The sequence below is a fragment of the Condylostylus longicornis genome, unplaced genomic scaffold (assembly GCF_029603195.1).
Source record: "Condylostylus longicornis isolate FDR11 unplaced genomic scaffold, ASM2960319v2 ptg000010l, whole genome shotgun sequence".
Classification (NCBI taxonomy): domain Eukaryota; kingdom Metazoa; phylum Arthropoda; class Insecta; order Diptera; family Dolichopodidae; genus Condylostylus; species Condylostylus longicornis.
In genome coordinates this window covers 24228005-24240942 of record NW_026577979.1, presented here as the reverse complement: position 1 = coordinate 24240942, position 12938 = coordinate 24228005, and positions in this window count along the sequence as shown.

Here is a 12938-nt window from a genome sequence, read left to right as displayed (position 1 = left end):
GGTAGTCCACCTTCTATATTTTTCTTCTTTTCTAAGTCCGCACATCAGATGTAGGTGATCAATCTGATCCTCCTGAACGGATCAATCAAATGCAATAAATGGCTCTCCCCAGAATCCGTAGGGCCGACCTACGAGAGGGTGGATTCTCCAACGTAGTTGGATTACCACCTGGGTACTAAATCCTTTTGTTTTCTTCATTTCACAAATAATTAAAGTTTGCATTTTATGCCTACTACCAGGATTCAAAAACTGCTATCGCTTAGGGATCAGACACAGACCAAGGAGCCGCCTATTCTAGGTCAGACGCTTCTGGATATACCGCCCACGCGCTTCCTAACCAACGAAACGCGGGTTAAGCGCCGAGTACTCGCTTTCACCCGCTTTCGTCAGCCTTACTAAGTAAGTTGCCCAGGAGACACCCGGCAGATAACTATGTTACCTTCTTTCTTGGAGGTGAACTGAAGGTTCTTTATTAAAAGTCTTTTCACATATATTTACAAATTTGCAGAAACTTAATATTTTAATTATAGCAACTTAATCTTTTTGTAACACACTTGATAAAATCTTCAATATTCATGAAAATCATTTTCCTAATATGCTCTTATTCTTCCAATTTACGATATTTTTGCAGTAGTTTTAAAAAGAACTTCTTTAGAACTTTAAGCACAATTTTAATTTTCTAAATGCTAATTTTAAAGATCTTGTAGTTTAAATATTATATCAAACGTGCTTTATTATAAGATTATTTTAAATATTTAAGGTTACTTTTATAATTAATTGTTTATTTTTCTTAGTTTCTTTTAGTATCGAATATTATAAATTATGAAAATTACTCAAGTACTAATTTTTATTATATAAGTATTGTATGTTAAGGCATTAACATTAAAAATAATTTTTATAGTGATCGGGGTTTGAACCCGAGACCGTTCGGTTAAAGGACCGGTGCCATAACCACTTCACTAATGGTCAGGATGAATTATCAAAAATTCCCTTATCTATTATTTGTTATTTTACAAGGTATTATAATATTTGAATTATCTTTGGCCTTCATTTTTATAAATTTACCCATGTCTATTAGCCTCAGAGTTGAAGGATCATGTTATTTTATTTAATTGGCACGACCAAAAGATGTATTTTTTCGGCACGAACATACGATGTTGTTTCGTTTCGATAACTTTTGCAGTACGGAATGAACAAATGTTTTTTGGGTAGTTGATACTTCTAAAATCTGTTAAAGTTGACGATTTGAAGTTCTCAAACTATAATAAAACAAAAAAAAATATACATAGCTGACCTTGTCAACTCTTTGATACCCGTACGAATTTGTTATCCTGTGTGCGAATAAATTTGTCATAACTGACTATGGGGCAGACTACGACTTTAAGTTGCCGTATTACCATATTAATTTATGCAAAATTTCAGTACTGTGTTTTTAATATTTTCTAGAATATGACCAAACTACTATTGAAGTTGTATCAGAAAGAGCAAAGCAATATTAACGAATTTTATCAAACACATCGGCTCTACTATAATATTCGTTTGTGTGAAACCACAGCTTTTATAGTTTCTGAGATATAGCCAAATAAATTTTGAAGTTGTATGGCAGCTATCCGAACGAGTACCCCGATCATGTCCAATTTAAGTAGGATTCTTACTACAGTAAATCATTTGTGAAAATTTGGTGAACTTAGCTCAATTATTTTTGAGTTATCGCTGGAGCGGACGGACAGACAAAGCTAAATCAACTCAGAATTCGACGCTGATCAAAAACCTACACTTGAGTCTATATCTCAGAGCAATATTTCTTATCGTTACAAACGGTAAGGCAAATTTAATATACTCTTCGAACATACATTCGTACGGATATAAAAAGAAAACTAGAGTTTTTACTAGAAATAATTGAAATAACGGGACTTTAAACAAAAGTATATTATATATTTTGAAGCATTCTGTTTCTTACAAAAATATATTATCTTATGAAGTATGTTGAAAGATCACAGCAACATTTGGGAATTACCAAGACAGGTAATTTATATAAATATTTAGGGTTTTTTGTGAGAGCATGATATCTACATTTTCGCCATTCCGAGTAAAATATAATTCAAATTTTATTTGTGTATTTTTTATGTCACTAAAACATTAAGTAGTCAAAAAAACTATTGTAAAAATTTTAGAGAGTAGGTAAATATATTTATTTTATATGTAAATTTGTTGAATTTCTAAATATTTTGCGTTTTTAGGATTTTAACAGTTTTATGTGAAAATAATGATTCTCATAAAACTAACATGTATGTACCTACATACTCGTATTTTGATATTTTCTGTGGCTTTAATTTTTAAAATTTCATCTTTAATTTTAGGTTTATAAAATATTTACCGACCGTATTGTGTATACAATAGGTGGTGAATGCCAGGTATTGTGTTTCGGTGGGAATGCACTTCTCCATAGTAGGGAAGAATAATTAAACTATTTTTAGAAACCTGTCGGTCCGTCGATCTGTCGGCCTGTGTGTGCACGCATGTATCTCAAGTTCGGCTGAACCGATTTTGATGAAATTTTATATGTAAGTTTATTTCGACCATGGCACGGGTTGATCAACTTTTGGGACATATCAGGCCTCGGGAACTGCACTTTTTAGCGGGCCTGTTTTACATTTTTGAGTTTTTTGAAGAAAATATTCAGGGCAAAATATACATTTTTACTACGGGCAAAACATACATTCTCTTTATATGCGTATATAAAACTGATTTGCGGATCGATTTTACATTTTTAACCACATCTACGGAACGAATTAAAGGAATTTATTGAAATTTGATATTTGAGTTCTGGTTGTTACCGAAACCAACTGGCGAGCATTTCAGGGAATTCGGGTAACAGAAAGCGAAACTCTACCAAGAGCCAAATTTACATTTTTTTAGGTATGTTAACTATAAGCTTACGAATGTCCTAAAAATTGGAAATAAGTATTTAACATTTTTATAATATTCTGTAACATTTTCACTTAACTAGACAATACACATTCCGGTCGATCAGACATCAGATTTTTTTTTATACAATCCAATAGAATTTTTTTAAAGTTCAATAGAACTTGAATATAGGCTTGATTTCTATATTTAGGCGTAAATTGAAGAATGTTTGTATGAAATTATATTTAAATAGCCAAAAAAAATTTACTTATGTATATTTTTAGCAATATTTTTAAAAGTACTAAAACTCTTTTATTTTATTTTTTTTCTCTACTTTTGAAAAGAACGAAGAACGAAGCCTATTTTAATATTTAAAAAAAAAAAACAAAACGTTTTCAAATAAAAGCGCGGATTTTGTTTTTTTTTTTTCAGTTTTTTTTGATTCGCTAGATTTTTTTAACATTTTGTTTCAATTTAACGTTTAATGTTTGGCATACTATACAATAATACAAGATTTGGCATACATAATACAAGAGAAACTAACTAGTTTACTTTTTTAGATTTTTAATATTTTAGATTTTGCTAAGTGATTTTTTCTCTACTCCAAAAAAAAAAAATAAATTTTTTTAAACCTAAAAATACATTAGATCTTTCCAATTTTCGAACGTGCTGCTTTTGTATTGTAGTAAAAATTCCGAATTAAAAAAGATCTATTTTTTAAGATCTAAGTTAAAGTTCAATTTTCCAAAACACCCTGTCGTGCATTATTTGTATTATGTTTAAATGTACATATATGTACGTTCCCAAATATAAATTGATTTTGAGATAGCCAGATATTTTTTTTGGCTTCTAAATAGCTTAAATGATGTTTGTTAGGGTTTTTTTGTATTGAGTTTTTATTTTTTGTATCGAATTTTAATTATTTAATTCGGTTGGCATTGTATGACGAGCTCGCTGAATTTCTTTTGCGAATTTGGCAATGCAAATATGAGATGGTATAAAATTGACGAATAAACCGTTTCGCAGTTTATAATATCAAATGCTGGTAAATTCGTCAGTTCAAGCTAAAAATGTCAAACGTAATATATATGCAGGACATTTAAAACTTGGGGGGTTTCGTTGCGCTGCACGCTGCGCTGAAAGTTCTATATTAGAACTAAAATTTCTAAGTTGCAGCGTTAAACGGTATGCAAAAACTTTAGTTAACCTTTTTTTCCTTACGCAGTCTACAAATTCTGAAACTTCTAAATAATCTATCGTTCGAAAATATAATAAATGGCATTATTTATGAAATTATATTCCAAAATTTTTCACTTTTCAATTCACTGCAAAATAAGGAAATTTTAACGAGTTTTGAAGACTTAAAGAAAACTTACTTTAACATATCTGAATCTGCCATTTTAAAATTTCAAATTTTTTTGAATTTTAAATTAAAAAAGAAAAAAAAAATTCTTGAGACAACGAAAAAATTCATACTAGAGGTCTGCGCTACAATTCTAACATTTCTTTATTGCAGATTGAATTTCCGAACGCACTTTATTGCAGCCAGTATTTTCCGAACGATCTATATTTTTAGTGTGTATAGCGTGAATTTTCGAACGTACTACAAGTTAGAACTATTCTAGAACTAGAAAACCCCCTTGGTATTATAAATATTCCTGAAGCATCTAGATAAGTAAAAATTACGAGAAATCATTTAGTTTGTTCGCTATCCTTTTCGAGTTAGTTGTCCACAAAATTCATCTGAAAAACGTGAAATTGGTCACTTTTTTCTTTTAACTTTGTTAATATTACAGCAGTAGAATAAACTTGTTGCACTTTTTTAAAGTTCATGAAATTCATTTTTTAGCTGGATGAATTCTTTTTCTATATGTCGTCGACATATCGCATTCAAAAATATTTCATGAAAGCTATTGATCTGTTTTTCAGAGGGGACGATGAACCCTTAAAAACCTTCTTTTCTTTATCTTCTTCTTTTTTCTTAGAAACAAATGATCAAAAACACTTTTATTCTTAAATGCAGAATAAAAAAATCTGGTGTGGCAGCACTTAACGGACAGCAATGTGTAATCCCTAGTTAAGTGAAAATTTTACGGAAGATTATAAAAATGCGTTTTAAACCCTCCTTTACAATTTTAAGGACACTAGTAAGCTTTTAATTAACATGCCTAGAAAAGAGTAAATTCGGCTCTCAGTAGATTTTCGCTTTGTGCCACCCGGATACCCTAAACAGTTCACCAGTTAGTTTCGTTAATAACCAGAAAAAATTTCATTCGTCCGATCCATAGATATGGTAAAAAATTTAAAATCGGAAATTTCGTATGTACATAGGTCATTAAAAGAAACTTATTTCCGAAGAAGAAAATCATTATCTATCTCTGTTTTCGAAGTATGCCGATTGAAATATTTTTTTATTTTTTTTTTTTGTGAAATTTTTGAGTATTCTTTTTAAATCTCATTTTTTTTTAGTACAGTTTCAAAAGCCATCTGGATTATAATTATTATTTTTTTGCTTTTTTCTTCAATTAATTTTTAAATTTTATTTCCTGTTCAAAAATTTTTCTGCTGAATTACAGCAACCTTCCATTTGGAAGAAAAGAAAATTATATTTTTTTTTAAATGCATTTTTCAGATGGAATTTACCAGCCGATTTTTTTGAAATTTAAATCTTAAATTTCAAAAAAAAGCTTACTTTAATAATCCTTCTAAAACTTCTGATATTTTATATTTCTTTACTTGCAGTAGTAAAATTAAAGCTGCGTATGTACGATAAATTTTTAAGATAGGATATTAGTTTGCAGCTATAGTTTAAAAATATACTGCTATGGCATTGTTACATTTTTAAAAATACTTCTTAAACAGTTTTTGTAGTACTTAATTTTTAAATTTTAAATTAATTCAACGAATAATAAATGAATATGTTTTGAAATGATTTATCAAAAGCACCATTAGCTGACTGAAATCTAACTTTAAATTTTTTGTAACTGTATAATAAAAAATTTAAAAAAAAAAAAACTTATACTCTAATAAACCGTTTTCGTGGTGAAGTGAAAATGTAAAATCCGACATGATTTTGTTTTTTACGAAAAAAAAATTTATGCAGTTGTAACAAAACTGCGTATTTGCGCGTATTACATAAAAATCTTAACATGCAGGTTCTTTTTTTTTTCCAACTACAAAAACAAACCACAAAAACAGTGTATTATCAAACACATTTTTGACAGCAAGCACAGTATTTAATCCAAAACGGGAACCAATGAATCCAGCTGATACGTACATATTTAAAAAAATTCATTTTAAAATTTTTTTTTATCAATTATTTTATTTTTTTTTTGTATATTTCTTTTTTACTTTTACACATATACAATATTGCAAACATGATTTTTTTTTTATTTTTGTTAATTCTTTTTTGTATTTCTTCCAAAATAATATTTACATCAATATGACACTTAATATAATATTCATAATTTATTCTTAATACGTAATCATTAAGCATTTTGTGTGTTTACATTTTTAATTTTATTTCAATTATTTACTACTTTTAATTAGTACTTTTTTATTAATTTCTAAATTTCAGCTTCCTATAAATATGTTTACTTCATTGTAGACTTATAGATTCCAATAAATATTTTATAATTGTTAAGGTGTTTTCTTTAATTCGATTTCATTTTTTTAATTTTGTAAAACATAGACGATAAAAATAAAGGAATTTTCAATACTTTGATAATTTTTTGTATCTTTTTGTATTATAAAATAGCTTCTTCTATAGTGTTTTTTTTTATCTAAAATATATATAATGATACTAATATAGCGTAACTGAAAATGAAAAATAAATTGTAAAATATTTATTTTTTTTAAATAATTTTTTTCTACAATACAACCCCTATAATTAATTAGCGGAGGTTTTTAATATGTTTTGAATTGTTAACTTAATTTTTTTATATTTCCTTTCGTATTATGTTTTTTTTTTATTTTTTTGAAAAATTTTAGTATCGACATTTATCTTTTAATATATACCACAATAAATATATTAATATAAATAAAAATATTTACAATTTTTTAAAGAGTGCATATTTAAGTTGTTCGAAGATTTGTATTACATATTTTTTGTTTTTTTTTCTATAGTATATATACGTTTGTTTAACTTGGTAATTCATTTTATTTCTTTTATGTCAAATATATATCAGTATTTGTCCATAAGATTGGAAATTTTGCTTCTTCAATTTTTAAACAATTTAATAAACGCTCCTTTCTCACATATATTTTTATTTTTAGCATATATAATAAAAGCTTATGAAAAAATTAATACATTTGTTTGAAGAAGTTATATAAGCGCTCGTTTCATTTATAGGTAGGATAATTATCAATTTCATTATAATGGTATATTATGCACCTTATTAGTATTAAAAAAAAAAGGATTTATATAATAAAATTTTCATTAAACTGAAAGCTTTTCTATTTATTTTTGACAGAATTAAACTGAACTTTGTTAAAATATCAAATCCATCTGTTTAAGAAAATTAATTGTTCACATGAAATATGTTGTGCAGATTATATTATTTGAGAATAACTTGTATTTTCTGCAAACAAATAGTAAATAAGAATATTTCATTGTATTTGCAATATTTTATAAATTAAAAGAAAGTTATTAGAAAAATACATATACATAAATAAAATAGTACACATTGTACAAAAAAAAATTGCGTTTCAGATGATTCACTTCATTCATTTTGAATGGTATCACTTTATTATGTCTTTCGGAAAATCTACTAGACAAATCAAAATATTACAATTAAACCTTACTTTGAAGGTCCTTAATTTTCTATTATTAATTGACCTGAATACGTTCTTATTTAAAAATTAAAATAAATTAATTAATCAAAAACATCAATACAAGCACGTACTTTTCAAAATTTAATTTAAAAATTTTATTTTTATCATATTTAAACAATTTGAGTTAAATATGTTCAGTACGATTTTTTATATAGTATATATAATTTCTTGAAAAATGAAGATTGTTTAGATATACATATATTAAGATAAACAATATTTAAATTTAATATACTAAGAAAAAAATATTCTAAAGTCTTGAAAACTCACTTTTATACTCTTTCACAACCTAATTCGTACATTCTATTCGTATTTATACATTTTTGCTTCATCATAAAAGTGTTTAGCAAATGATTTTGCAGAATTAAAAAATATAAAATAATGCACACTATAAAAAAAAATTCAAATTTCAACTTTTATCTAAGCCAAAACAATATGATACTTTTTTGATTTAGTATTTTGTTTTTTATTTTAAGTAATGTGGACGGAAATTAAAAAATTATGTATTTTTAAACACATAATACTTTTTAAATTAAAAAAAAATTAAATAAAGTTACAATTGTTAGAGTATGAAATCACGAAGTATTTATGTGTTGACGTTTATAGAAAAAAGTCAACTAAATACGAAATTTTAATATTCATTATAAACAAAAGTATCATTTTTATAGGTTTTTAACTTCTTTAAATTAAAAATAAAACATATTTTAGCTCTTGAAAAGTAATTTTTAGTATCTGCATTCCTTTATAGATATCATAAAAATTGTTTAGTGGAGTTGAAAGTCTTAAATCACATTTTAATTTTAAAAAGTGCAATATTTGTAATCTAAATAATTTAAAACTCAAAAGTTTTCATTTTTGAACATAAAATTATAAAAATATGAAATTCATGTAATTTATTAAAAATATCATTAAGTATTTAAAAATATATTAAATTGAATGATACAAATTAATGTATCAAATAAACTTTCACTCATTTGCACTTTAAATATATGTATGTGTCTAATTTTCATGATATTTTTGGGTCTTATTTATTTATATATTTATCTTAAGAACTAACATTTATTTAAACTTATAACATTTTTTCAATTTTATATAATTTATTATCACGTAAAAAAAAAGTTTATTTCTGTCTTACGATTTAGTGAATATTATTTAATACATGAATTTATTAAAAATTTTTCTAGAATCCTTTTAAGGTTTATTAAACGAATAAATAATCCTTTGGTTAAACATTTTGTTCCTTTTTGAAGTCATTTTGTTATATAAATTTGTTATCGTTAAAGTTACCAACTAACCAGCTTTTCTGCGAAGTATGTCATTTTAGTATTTACTTACATAGTAATTAATTTTTTCAATTGAATTTTCTTTTCTACGGATAATTTGAAATAAAATTTTTTTTGTGTAGTTATTTTACTTATTTATTGTAAAAGTTACTTTAAAATTTTTTTTGATTCATTTTTAATAAAAAAATAAAAAATATATCTAATATTTGTTATTTATTTATTAATTTTAATGTTTTTTTTTTCGCTATTATTTTTTTTTTACAAGTATGATTTGAATTTTCATGCGAATACAGCGAATAGAAAATTAAATTCGAAACACTGTAATTCACATTACTTTTAAAGAAAAAGAGACTGTTATTCATAGTATTATATGACACTTAAAAGTGTGGTATAAAATCAAAACAAAAAACAATCACAAATCACAATCATCTTTTGTTTGCTCAAACAAATTTATTTTTGCTAAATAATTTTATTTCGCGTACACATTTATATAAAAATGTACGTTTTTGAATTGTTCTTAACACTTTAAGACAATTTTAATTTGTTTATATGATTAATAACGTCATAGGAAAATAGGTACATGTAAATAGGTACTGTATCGTTTTTTTATCCTGGAGCTTTGCTCCAGTGATACAAAAACCTGTAACAATGGCGAACAGAAAACTAATAAAAAGTCTTATTTTATTTTAATTTGTTACTAGACAACTAGAGAGGAAAAAGTTTTCAAATAAGTAACACGGGTATAGAATAAAATAATAAAATGTAATAAAATCAAGTCGACAGAGTATTAAATAAGTTCACAATATCAACAAAAAGCATAAATACATTAAATATATTCAACACAATGACTTACTTGCAATTGTGACAGTAAAAATAGCAATGTCAATTTCGAAATAATTTTGTTGTTCTTATAAAAATTTAAGATATATTCAATAGGTAGTTAACCACATTGGACTAGTGCGCTATATGTCAAGTTTCCTTTGAAGCACACTTAATCGAAGGTTACAAATTTTAAAAAGGTTAAATTAAGAGAGGAGCAATAAAAAAGAAAATAAATAAAAGTTTGCTCTTAATCAAAGAATATAAAAATAGGAAGATTAAACAAAATTGATGTTCAAGAAAGCTATCAACTGAAAAAAATTCTGCAGTTAACGGACACAACAAGAACCTATTGGACTTATTATAACAATTATAACTTAATAGACCCAAATCTGAAACGTATAAAATTATTTAACAAAATTTGGGAAATATTCTAAGAGCTAATGCCATGTTGCATATCAGAAAAAATGCAACACAGAAACTTATTAACTGCTTCAGTGGAAGGATTTTAAGAACAAGGTGATTAATGTCATCCTGCATGGCATTCAGGAACAGGCGTGTCCTTTTAGACTACATTTTGTATATATGAATCAGCTCCCGCAAAGCACGACATCAGTTAGAAAATTAAGTTGTTTAATTAAACAATAAGACCTGGTTGCTGTCTAGACTGTTAAACAAAAGAAAGATTTAACTCTAATTTTATAATTTACTAAAAGATGTAGAAGCATGACGAAAGAAGATGTAGAAGGTGAAAAAAAATAAAGTAAATTTGGAAGTTTAGTAATTAAAATTAAAAATTTTTCAAAATTACAAAGAAACAAATTTAAATGAATTTTTCTTTTAAATTAATTTTATACCATCTTTTAAAATTCTTAAAAATCTTTTTAAGTTAATTTTATATAATTTTTAAGAGATTATTTTCATCTATCTAACTAAGCATAAGCGGTTTTTTTTTATTTTTTTTTAGCTACAAATTTCATTATTGTTAAGTTTTAATATTTTGACTACAGTTATCATACTTTTTAATATTAATTATAAATTTTGCTTTCATTACATTTATTATTTTCAAACTATTACTTATATTTATCAAAGCAAAAAATTAAATTAATTTCAATTCATTACACAGACTAGGAATTGTGCAAGACGTTGGGAAAGTAATTTATCTTACAATAATTATTTATTTATATTATTTTTTTAGATTATGGTATTTGGTTGTTTGTCCAAATTCAACAAACTTTTACAATTTTTTTGAAAATTTATGTGAGGGTTATTATCAAAAAAATTTAATTCCTGACACAAATTTATATCACTTTATAATGAGGTGCTCTGATTTTTGTTATGTTTGATCTAAATTTTGTTTCATTGATTCCATAATAAAAAAAAAATTATGCATCCTTAAAGAAATTTTACAGCGTGTTAGTTTTTGTTTTTGTAAATTGGCTACAATACTTTAACATTGTTCATGCTAATCAGCTATTATTTTAGTTTTATAGAATAACATAAAATCAACTTCAATCATAAAATAATAAATAACTATAAGTTATATATATTGTTTTATGCTATAAGTATCTTAATAAACATGATTTTAATTTATGTATAATATAAATTGTCAATGGCAGTTTTATTCATTGTAAAAAAAATTTGTTTTTGAGATCTCGCACAAGTAAATATATTTAAAAAGAAAAATTTGTAAAGAGCTTGTTAAAAAATGACTCGTACATAAGTTTGTAAATTACTATATTCGTTAAACAATGACATGTTTTATGATATATTCACACATATTCATAGTTGCATTGCATGCAAATATCACATGAGGTGATATCACCACGTCAAAGTCCTATTCTAGTAGAACAAGACGTGATAGTTGAATTGGGACCAACTTTGCCATGATGAGTTCATGTTTCAGATCATGCAATGATTTTACAGATGATATTTTACTTCTATAAAACTTTTCATACGAAGGAATATTCATTTTTTATCCCCTCAAAATTTGCATTGGATAAGCCATTATGGTAAGGTCTTTTACTTTACTTTTCTAAAATTGTTATATTGGCGAATTTAGTAGTAATAAAAATTATTAAATTAATTTTGTATAAAAATTTTACTCTAATAATTTTTTATAATGATAATATGGAGTTGAATTACAAACGTGTTGTGTCAAATATGGTACAACCGTGCTAAATATCGTTTAAGAAAAATGTGTGTGAAAGCAATGTCTTACAATAGTATAAAAATAATAAAGGTTTTTTACTTATGCATAACATAATTTGTATAATATATACATAAAATATACATAGCATTGATATATTTTTATAAATTATATATAAAGGTATATCATTAATAAGTTTTCCAATCATAAATTAAAACTTCTTTTTCAAATTCAAGCATATAACTAGATTCATGATATGAACCTAGTTTATTAATATCCAGGTTCATTTTTAAAGTTTCTAACTTTAACTAAGTCTAATTAGGTTAAACAAAACAAATTGTGCCAAAAAAAATCAATAAAGACAAACTAAAACAATATAAAACTCAAAAATAACATAAAAAAATCTAAAGTTCAGACTTATGAAAACCAAAACGTATCATATGCAAAGTATTTAAAATACTGTAATATTTTACAATAAATTTTGCAAATAGATATAGACTAATATCGCATACAGTTTGCGGAATGTTTTTTATTGTAAGTTTAAATACACTAAAAATGTTATTTATTTCGCGGTTGTATGCATACTTACTGTTTAAATTACCACTTTTTTGTGGTAATTTATACAGTAAGTATGAAAATATTAATTTTAAATACATAGTTTAATTAAAATAAAAAAAAAATCAATTTTTAGCAGGACCTTATTTTGCCTTTTATTTTATTGCGATATCTTAGATATTTATAACAAAATGGAAAGTTTTTTTTTCTCTCCTCAAAACCTATGTTTTTGTAGTATTCGGAACCATCGAAATCTTTAGTTTTTATTGTACATTCAATTTTTTAAAATATTAATTTATACTTTATGATAATATTTAAAATTGTAGTTTATAATGAATTGGTTATGCAAATTTTTAAACGTAAAGTGTTGCTGGTCAAATCTCAAAATATTTTTA